The sequence below is a fragment of the Mustela nivalis genome (assembly GCF_964662115.1).
Source record: "Mustela nivalis genome assembly, chromosome: 1".
Classification (NCBI taxonomy): Eukaryota; Metazoa; Chordata; class Mammalia; order Carnivora; family Mustelidae; genus Mustela; species Mustela nivalis.
Genome location: NC_139020.1, coordinates 103,946,532 through 103,957,320, shown reverse-complemented (window position 1 = coordinate 103,957,320; position 10,789 = coordinate 103,946,532). Strand labels below are relative to the sequence as shown.

Sequence of the window (10,789 nt, the reverse complement as noted above, 5' to 3'; positions counted from 1 at the left end):
TTTCAACAGTTAGATATCCAGGCTTAACTAAGCCTAATGAAGGTTTAAGAAGATCAAAGATAACCCCCTAATGAAATGCCATCCTACATTCACAAGTCACAAATAAAATGGAGACCTGCGAGTTAACAAACTAAATTTAGAACTGTGTTTTGTGGGGTTTCTGGGTAGTCCAATTGGTTAAGCCACTGACTCTTGGTTTCAGTTCAGGTCATGATCTCATGGGTCTTGAGACTGAGCCAGGGCAAGTTGAGCAGGGAGTTGGCTTGACCGATTCTCTCTTCCTGCCCCTCCCCCTACTCATGTATGTGCATACATGCACTCTCTCTAAAAACAAATTAATAAAAAAAAAAACACTGTTTTTTTGTATAACCCTCACATATTAAATTGTACCCCATTTTAAAAATCCTTATGTGAAATAAGAAAATATGAAATACCAAAACCAAGAAGCAACTCATGCTATTATATTCTCTTTCATATTCTAATTTTTTTTTTTTTCAAGATTTTATTTATTTGAGAGAGAGTGCATGCACACAAGTTGGGAGGCAGAAGGACAAGTAGACCAAGCAGGAAGCCTGACTTGGGGCTCATTCCTAGGACCCTGGGATCATGACCAGAGTTGAAGGCAGACACTTAACCGACTGAGCCACCCTGGCGCCCCTAATTTGTTCTTATATTTGCCTTCTTTTCTCATCACACTAATGACCCAGATGCCCTAGTTGCAATATTCACTAGATACTTCCAACTTTCATCAATTCCTTCACTGAGTGTATTTAACCTTGTCACTTCCATTTTCTTTCTTTTTTTTTTTTTTTAAAGATTTTATTTATTTATCCGACAGAGAGAGATCACAAGTAGGCAGAGAGGCAGGAGAGAGAGAGGAGGAAGCAGGCTCCCCGCCGAGCAGAGAGCCCGATGTGGGACTCGATCCCAGGACCCTGAGATCATGACCTGAGCCGAAGGCAGTGGCCTAACCTACTGAGCCACCCAGGTGCCCCGTCACTTCCATTTTCTAACATTATCAACAAATGTTTATTGTGTGTCTACCATTGCCAGGATACTGTGCTTAGCCTATGGTTTTTGGAGATGTAGGATATTACTAGATATTGCAGCTGAGGTGTTTTTTTTTTTGTTTTAATATATATAGCTAAGACAAAGCATATTCACAAAAAGATTAATAAGGTAGCAAAGGCAATATGATACCACACTACTATAGACAGTTCCCACTTAAGGTTCTATTAAATATTTTTTACCTCTTCATATAAATTAGCACTTAATCTTTCTTAAGTCCCAGTGATAGGATTTTCCCTGGGCAGATGTACACCAGGCTATTCTAAACCATTTTTTTTTTTAAAGATTTTATTTATTTATTTATTTGACAGGCAGAGACCACAGGAGGCAGAGAGGCAGGCAGAGAGAGAGGAGGAAGCAGGCTCCCCGCTGAGCAGAGAACCCGATGTGGGACTTGATCCTAGGACCTCGAGATTATGACCTCAGCCGAAGGCAGTGGCCTAACCCACTGAGCCACCCAGTCGCCCAAGGCTATTCTAATTAGTAGGAAAAAGTACCTGGTTGTAATAACATTTGAAGGTTGCCTAAATGTTTGCATGTACAAAATCCTTTCTCTTCCATCCCTCTCTTTATCTCCTAATTTTGCAGGTAAAGTCAGAAAAAAATTCAAGCAATGTTATCAAATGGAATAAAGATGCAAGTAAAATAAACACTATTTTTATTTGGGATCGATCACCAGGTGGGGATTCAGAGGCAGTATGCTAATAGGGACATTTCTATTGTGTTCATGTGGATTTAAAACATGCTAAAATGACCGAAGGAGGGTCATTTTGGTTCCCTTTAAGAATTCTGGCTAAAACTAAGGAAGTTCTTGGAAATCTACCAAGTAACGCTGTAGGAACTATTAAGAGCCAAATCTGCGTACTAATTGTGTATTAACTGGTTTGACGATGCCATGGGGGCTATATTTCCTTAAATACATTAAAAAAACAGAACAACACTTTTTAAAATCACAACAATCTTTTTAAAAATATGCTTGCTATGTGCCTGGCACTTTCTAAATTCTCTTTTTTATTTTTTATGTTTTTAAGGATTATGTATTTGAAAGAGAGAGAATGAGAGAGAAAGAACAAGAGAAGGGGAGGGTTAGGAGAAGCAGACTCCGTGCTGAACAGAGAGCCCGATGTGGGACTCCATCCAGGGACTCCAGGATCACCACCTGAGCCGAAGGCAGTCACTTAACCAACTGAGCCACCCAGCCATCCCTCTCTCTTTTTTTAAAGATAATTTAGTGGGGTGCCTGGATGCCTCAGCTGGTTAAACAACTGATTCTTGATTTTGGCTCAGGTCATGATCTCAGGGTCACAGAGCCCCACAAGGGGCTCTCAGTAGATAGTCTGCTTGAGATTCTGTCCCTCTCCCTCTGCCCCTCCTCTGCTCTCTCTTAAATAAATAAATAAATAAATCTTTTTTTTTTTTTTTTTTAAGGTAAGATTTATTTAATTATTTATTTATTTGAAGAGGGAGGGGCAGAGGGAGAGAATCCTCAGGTAGATTCCCCTCTCAGTGTGGAGTCCAACAGAGGGCTTGATTCGACCACCCATGAAATTACAACCCCAGCCAAAACTAAGAGTTGGATGTCTCACCAATGAACCACCCAGGTGCCTCAACTGTCTAAATTCTTCATAGAGATTTAATTTAAACCTCCCAACAATCTTATGAGGTTGTTACTACAATTAACAAGAAAAATTGTTTATAGCCTTAGGACTTTATCTTTATACACAGGATTAAGACAGATTTTTCTAAATAGGCAGGAACTATTTGTAAAGTAAGCAAAAGACTGACAGGGATAATTTTTACCCTCACTTCTACATTTAAGAAAACAAACAGAAAATTTTAAGTATTCAAATATTATATATTATTTTCAAAATGTATAACAAAGTTTATAATATAATGAAACTGTTATATAGCAGTGGAAACTCATGTAGAAAGCTTATTTAAATAAACACACAAATAAAAATAAACCTAAGAGGAAAAAAAAAAACCCTAAGAGAATGCTTATGAATAACTGTTTTTTGGAGCAATGTCAATTACTGGGTATTTAGTCAGTAAAATTAGTTTTTCTTAAATTTGAGGAAATATTTGTCTACACATACATTATGGTCCTAGAAAGCCAAATTTTGAACTGTAATCTATTATGTTTTGGAGGTTTTAGGTAACAGATTTTCCTAAGAATAAAAATCTTCTTTTGTTCATTTTAGGCACACCTGGGTGGCTCAGTTAAGCATCTGCCTTTGGCTTGGGCCCTGGTCCCAGGGTCCTGGGATTGAGTCCCTCATTGGGCTCCTTGCTCAGCAGGGAGACTGCTTCTCCCTCTGCCTGCAGCTCTCCCTCCTTGTGCTCATTCTCTCTCTCTCTCCCAGATAAATAAATAAAATTTAAGAAGAAAAGCTTTTTTTAAAAAATCATTTTTTGTTCATTTTAATACCTAAATGAATAAAATTACATGAGTTTAAAATATTTTAAAATGTATTATCAAGAACATAAATGTATTAAATATATTTTCAAGAACTAAAAAAAAGGGAGATGTTTCCTCCCATCTCTCTGGAGATTTTCCTGACTAGAGAGTTCAAGTTTGCCTTATTGTAGGTCATTAAACTTCTTGGGTTATGGATGCCCATGCAAGTGGGTGCTACCCACAAATACATATACATGGGTTAAAATGTAGAAATTCACTTATAGGGCACTTGAGTGGCTCAGTCATTAAGTGTCTGCCTTTGGCTCGGGTCATGATCCCAGGATCCTGGGATCAAGCCCAACATCAGGCTCCCTGCTCAGCGGGGAGCCTGCATCTCCTTCTCCCTCTGCTTCTGCCTCCAGCTCCCCTTGCTTGTGCCCTCTCGCTGTCAAATGGATAAATAAAATCTTTTTAAAAAATTCACTTATAATACATATCAATTCTAAATTGCAAGCTCCCAGACATGTGCACATATCTCAAATATACTTTTTTAAAAAAAGATTTTATTTATTTATTTGAGAGACAGCAGAGAGAGACAGAGAGAGCACGAGCAGGGGAGGGGTGGTGGGAGAGGGAGAAGCAGAGTCTCCGCAAAGCCAGGAGCCTGATGTGGGGCTTGATCCCAGGACCCTGAGATCATGACCTGAGCTGAAGGCAGATGCTTAACTGACTGAGCCACCCAGTGCCCCTCAAATACACTTTTAACATGAAGTTATCTCAATAATGGTTCAATACACAGAAACCTATCTCCCATAGGTGAGAGATCACTACTGTGCCCGAATGCCAATTTTTGTTGTTGAAACTGAAAAAAGTTCAAGGCACATAGTATCACAAGTGATAACCATTCAATTATAATGAACATAAATAAATATGATATGGAATAGAACTTATTTTAACCTTAATGCTTTACCAAGCTAAATTCATGATTCACTGATTCATGGTTGAATCAGTCATAAAACAGCTTCCCAAATAAAGAATTTATCTTCAAATCAGCTTACTTAAATTCTTACTGCATTTTAGATTAAAACAAAATTCACAAAATTATTGTTTTTGACTAGTGATATTATTACTGGCATTACTGACAACATAAATTTTCACCTTTATACCTTTCCTGTTCTACATTTTTGTTCTCTCAGTATTTGAATTTTTTTTTTTAATTTATTCATTTATTTTGTGGGGGCAGGAGCTCGTGAGCCAAGGGAGGGGTAGAGGGAAAGAAAGAGACAGAATCCTAAGCAGAACTGCGCCAAGCTCAGAGCCAGAAGCAGGGTGCAATCCCACAAAGCCAAGATCACGACCCAGGCCAAAATCAAGAGTCAGATGCCCAACTGACTTAGCCACCCAGGTGCCCCTTCTCAGTGTTTAAATGAAACAAAATAATGCAACAGAATACAAACAAAATGCAAAACAAAATAACAGACTATAAGGCCTAAGAATTTCCCTTTTGGCTAAAAGGGACAAGAAAGAAAACAAGTGAAAAGATACTCTGCTTTCTGTATCCAATAATCTTACTGTGTCTGGTATTTGTTACCTAGTATCTCTATCTGATAAATTTGGAGATAATAGATTGAGCAAGTTATGTATTAATATAAGGCTGATTAGACCTTTGTAGGAGTTAAAGGTTTGTCTTTCATGTTATTTTCTGCCTCTTATTCTTGTAGCTCGTTCCTTGACTGTTGACTGACAAGAGGTCTTCCACTGCTTTCGCCCAGTGGAAAACTGAAAATCCTGACTATAACAGCTATAAAATCACCTGCTGCTATTACAAAGTATTCAACAGCAACAAGATACTTGTTTACTGCTTTGTACGTGGGGAGGCTATCTCACAGATCTGGGCTGTTTCCTTTCAAGCAGCTTTGGCCTAGCTTTTTGTACATCCTCACTTTTGCTAGACTTTCTGACAACTCTCCCATTAACCAGTGTCCACAACACGAAATGTAAACTCTTCCTATACAGGGTAAATAATTCACGCAAGAAGATCTTAGAGGGTGCCTGGGTGGCTCAGTGGGTTAAGCCGCTGCCTTTGGCTCAGGTCATGATCTCGGGGTCCTGGGATCAAGTCCCACAGCGGGCTCTCTGCTCAGCAGGGAGCCTGCTTCCCTCTCTCTCTGCGTGCCTCTCTGTCTACTTGTGATCTCTCTCTGTCAAATAAATAAATAAAATCTTAAAAAATAAAAAAGAAGATCTTAGAAATAGGAGAAGTATTTCAAAGTGTATCTTTTGAGCTTCCAGATTTAATTTACCAGCTTTTGTTTTCCCATTTTACACAAAGTATTTTATTTTAACTAGTAATGGTTGAAAATGTGAACACAAGTGTAACCACATCTCAGAGTACAGTATCGAATATAGGTTCAAGATTTATAATCAATGAATTTATATACAATCAAGCAAACAAAACATAAATAACAGGTAGAATTCTTCTAAAAATTTAACAAATATCAAAGCATCATCATTCCTTTCAGGAAAAAGTAAGCAACTAAATAAGCATCTCTAAACAAAGTAAGAAAGAAAATGTTTGTTCCAAAGAAATACAACGACAAAGTTTTATCTAGATAAAGGTAGCAAATGCAAGGGTGATCAGACTGTCATGTCAGTGCCTGACTGCCAGTTGCATGATTTGTCTAGAAAAGGTAGTATCTTTCTTTCCCTTGCTTACGTCTTCAGGAGCTTTATTTCTTTTTTCTTTTCTTTTCTTTTCTTTTTTTTTTAAGATTTTATTTATTTATTTATGAGAGAGAGAGACAGTGAGAGAGAGCATGAGCGAGGAGAAGGTCAGAGGGAGAAGCAGACTCCCCATGGAGCTGGGAGCCCGATGTGGGACTCGATCCCGGGACTCCGGGATCATGACCTGAGCCGAAGGCAGTCGTCCAACCAACTGAGCCACCTAGGCGTCCCAGGAGCTTTATTTCTGAAGCAATACTCTCACTTGAAAGGAAGATTTTTTTTTTTTAAAAAATATTTTATTTATTTATTTGACAGAGAGAGAGAGATCACAAGTAGGCAGAGAGAGAGGAGGAAACAGGCTCCCTACTGAGCAGAGAGCCTGATGTGGGGCTCGATCCCAGGTCCTTGGGATTATGACTTGAGCCGAAGGCAGAGGCTTTAACCCACTGAGCCACTCAGGCGCCCCTGAAAGGAAGATTTTTAACGAAGGATTTTTCTGGTTAAAGGTACTCTAGGGTTTATTTCCAACTGCAGAACTCAAGCATGTTGTAGATCTAATTCCTGACTGCTAGGTAGAGATTTAAAATTATTTTTGGCCTGTGTCTCAGAAAAATGAGGAGAATTTCCTTAATATCTCCAAGGCTACAGAAAAATGTAGAAGAGGGACTGTTTCCTTTTATAATCTTGAGGACAGAATTGTTTCCCAATACACTGACAGGCTTAAGTAATCCCTGGTTAAAGAAAGGAAAATGGTTTGGATTCTCCAATAACAATGCTTAGTTGTGTTTTTCTTTTTTTAAGATTTGAGAGAGAGAGAGAGAGAGAGAGAGTGAGAGAGCATGCAAGTGGGAGGGGTAAAGGGAGGAGGAGAAAGAGAATCCCAAGTAGATTCCTCACTGAATGCACAGCCTGACACAGGGCTCAATCTCAAGGGCCCTGAGATTACAACTTGAGCCAGAATCAAAAGTCAGACACTCAACCAACTGTGCCACCCAGGCACCCCTTAGGTATTTTATAAATATTATAAATGTAAATATAATATAAATAATACCTTTTTAGCATTTGTTTGACCAAATCCCCAGTCAAAATATTTGTGTTGTTTTAACTTCCACACCTAAAATAAATGGAGAACAGCAATGTATTATCAGATACTAATCACTCAAAGCATAGTTGGCTTTACTTGCTAATATGTTAAAGAAGTTTTTAGCCTTCAGTTTCTGACTTCTACATAGTTTAAAAGTTTACTTTTGCATAGGAAATCACTACTGAATAACAATTCCTTAAAGCAAATTAATAATTTTATGCTCTTTTACATACAAATTAGTTTCCTTATTGGTCAACTTCCTTACTTGACAATATTATCTTGGAGTAAAGTTTCTTGAAAGATGAGTAAACAAAGATTTGTGTCAATAGCAAGTTAACTGGTGGCACTGAGATGACAAAATATATATCCTGTGACTATTCCACTATGGCTATTTGAAGAGTAGCTGGTAGTTGAGGTCTCATCTGAGTTTGGGGCCATTAAATAATTCCGAGTTTGTCTATCAATAATACAAAAATTGACAGTTTAGTCATTATGTATTATAAAACTATGGAATCAGTTTGAGAAAATCAGAAAATGTCTTGGTAATTCAAGAAAAAATTCGTTTTTAATCCTTAGTTATCTAGATTATCCATATAGAATCTCAAATAATTATTTTAGAATATATAAATGCATTATTATACATGCATTTTAATGCATTAATATATATTATTTCTTCTACTTTGTTAAACCTTATAAACTTAGTACCTGTGAAAACCAATTAATTCAGCACAGTTCTTTTTTTTTTTTTCTTTTGAAGGATGGGAAGGAGAGGAATGCTTAAGAGAAAGTACTAGAACCCTGAACTGTGCAGAGAACAGCAATAGTAATTAAACACAAGTGGTTCTGGTGTCTGGCCCAGATATCTACAAACAGAACTCATAAAGTGTTAAAAAGGCAAATTTTTAAAAGTTGATCATGAAAACCAAGATATGAACTACTCATTTTTCCCTACATATGTACACAAACACATCTCTATGCCCTGATTATGCTACAATTGTAAAATAGAAGTTATTTTGAACATTTCCTTACTCCCAGAAGTAAGTATAACTTGGGTATATCCCTGGTAAAGAATATTTCAACTTGGTCAAATTAGGAGACTGTTAATCCTAGCTAAGTAAGTGGTTTTTTTCCCAATGGACAATAAAATCCTGAGCCAATGTAGGCATCCAAGTCAACTGAAGAAATGTGTTTCTGTCTGGCACTGGGATCATAAATACTGGATTCAGATTCAATTCAAGACTCTATAGGGCTGGTGTACCTAGCTGGCTAGGCAGAGCATGTAACTTGATCTCTGGGTTGTGAGTTGGAGCCCCACACTGGGTATACAGTTTATTTAAACAAACAAATAAACAAACAAAAAAAGGAGAACAACAACTACTCCAGGACTGATACTAAAATAGATTCAAATTTTTAGTGTTTTGCTAGTAGAAAACACAGATTGGAATAGATTTTTCTCATGATTGACCTGGTCTAGAATTACTACCTTAAGGAGTAAAAGGGCAAGGCAATTCACTAGGGCATTTTGAGTGGAGTTTTAAGGAAATACTTACCAGCCTAACAGGTAAAGGCAAAGGACAGAGGAGGTCAGTGTACAAAGCCCAAAGGAGTTATAATATCAGAACTGATTTAGAATGTGGCTGTACTGCAACCAAGCCCAATTTTTCTTCAGAATGCAGGAATCCTATACAAAATAAAGAAATTATCATCGATCTTAAAGATTGTGTGGGTTAAGGAGGAGCTTTTAAGACAATACATACCATATAGCAAAGGAAACCAACATTTTCACTAATGTGGTCCCTACAACTAGTGATAGTGAGCTGTCACATACTATGTTCTACGCTACATTTTCGCAAATTTAACTTTGAGTGCAGAAAACAGCAATGAGAAGACTAACCAAGAAGAGGTTTATTTTTAATATAAAGCTATATAGATATAAAGCAAAAGAAAGCCAGAAAAGTACAACATAGTAAGTCCATTATTTAAAAATGACTAGAAAATTATACTTAACATGGTACTACATAAAATCATGCAGATTTTATATATTTTTATACATTTTATATTTTTATACATTTCAAATACTTTCACCCGATTTTCACAAAAGCTAATTTATTTATTTGAACCATTCTATTTAATGACTTTTTAAAAACTATAAATTTACACTCTTAAAATTTCAATTTAAAGCTTTACTTTGGGAGCATCTGTAAAACTGAACCAAGTTTTACAAATTCAGTATTTAAAGTCCAGTCTTCAAGGTGTTCTTTTCTTTTGAGGGGAGGAAGAAGAGTTTATTTTACATAGCTAAATAAATGTTTATTTTACACAGCTAAATAAAAAATAAATAGTAAATAAACAAGATGTTATTTTCAACATTTTAAATGTTGAATCAAGAACACATTTACCATCAGACATCAGAAACCAACTGACACTTCAATTTCTTTCCCTAGGATTAGAGCAACAAGTGGTTATCCCTTGTTGACTAGAATTCAAATGGTGAATACATTCTGATTAATGAGAGAAAAAAAATAAGTGTCTAATGATGAAAAATTTAGCAGTGCTTAAACAATGTGTCAGACTTAACAATATGGTCCTGTAACTAAAAAAGAATATGATCTTAAATAACAGAACAAAATAATCAAATACCTTAATTCAGTGTTTCTCTCCCTTGCCTTAAAACTTTTGCATACTAATATTCCCCCACCCACAAAGGAGGAAAAAAATGTTAATTATCAAACATCACACCTACTATCAAGCTCCCTATTAAGCCGATTCATGCTTCTCACTAGACTTAACCTGTAGACTTAATGTCATTTGGTTTTACCCTGCTAACATGTTTCTTTTAGAAACATGGTATTTAATACATTGTTCCATATTAAAATCAAATTAAATCTGCAAGGACACTACCTACTGCTCTGCCACTCGACCAGACCAAGTTTAAGATCTAGTATTTTGGATGACTTCTTTATGTATAAAATATCTTTGTTAGTAATTTATATTTACCTTAGGGGTGACAGAAATTATTTACAGAAATAACTTTTAGAAACTATTGAGTAAAGAGTAAAACCTAATCACTCTTTTTAAAAGTAGGCTCCAAGCCCAGCGTGGAGTCTAATGTGGGGCTTGAATTCACAACCCTAAGATCAAGACCTGAGCTGAAATCACGAGTTGGACACTTAACCAACTGAGCCACCCAGGTGCCCCAGGCCTAATCACTTTTAAACATCATTTAGTAGACTTTAAGATGTGCCAAATGCTGAAAAATTATAAACCCTTGGGTAATGAATTTAGGCAGAATGACAAACTCATCAATTAAAAGTTTAGCTATTGTGTTTTTAATAGTAGAAAGAATAAAAGTTTCAAAATATCAAGTTGTCAGATGGCCACATTTTGTTTCAGTCACACAATTAGGATCATATAAAACTTCATTTAGTTAGATGGATATACTTATAAGGCTATTTTATTTACATTTGTCAGCATACAGTCCATACCTAAATATTTATTGAAAAAGGATGTCTCAA

General features: G+C 36.5%; 1 protein-coding gene across 13 annotated transcripts in view; it reads right to left on the bottom strand.

The window, feature by feature from the left end:
- Positions 1-10,789, bottom strand: part of KLHL24 (kelch like family member 24) — a 48,208-nt gene that overhangs the window by 34,341 nt on the left and 3,078 nt on the right. For 4 of the 13 annotated variants that reach the window (XR_014301060.1, XM_082692645.1, XM_082692643.1 and 1 more), the window contains exons 2-3: positions 8,825-8,955; positions 7,242-7,304 (exon numbers count right to left, since the gene is read on the bottom strand). The exons of 3 other annotated variants lie outside the window; for them this stretch is intronic. The gene's annotated coding sequence lies outside the window, so the exon portion shown is untranslated. Of the gene's footprint in view, positions 1-5,518; positions 5,668-7,241; positions 7,305-8,824; positions 8,956-10,789 lie in introns of all 13 variants that reach the window. 6 more of the 13 variants (XR_014301061.1, XM_082692646.1, XM_082692650.1 and 3 more) reach the window with 3 other exon arrangements.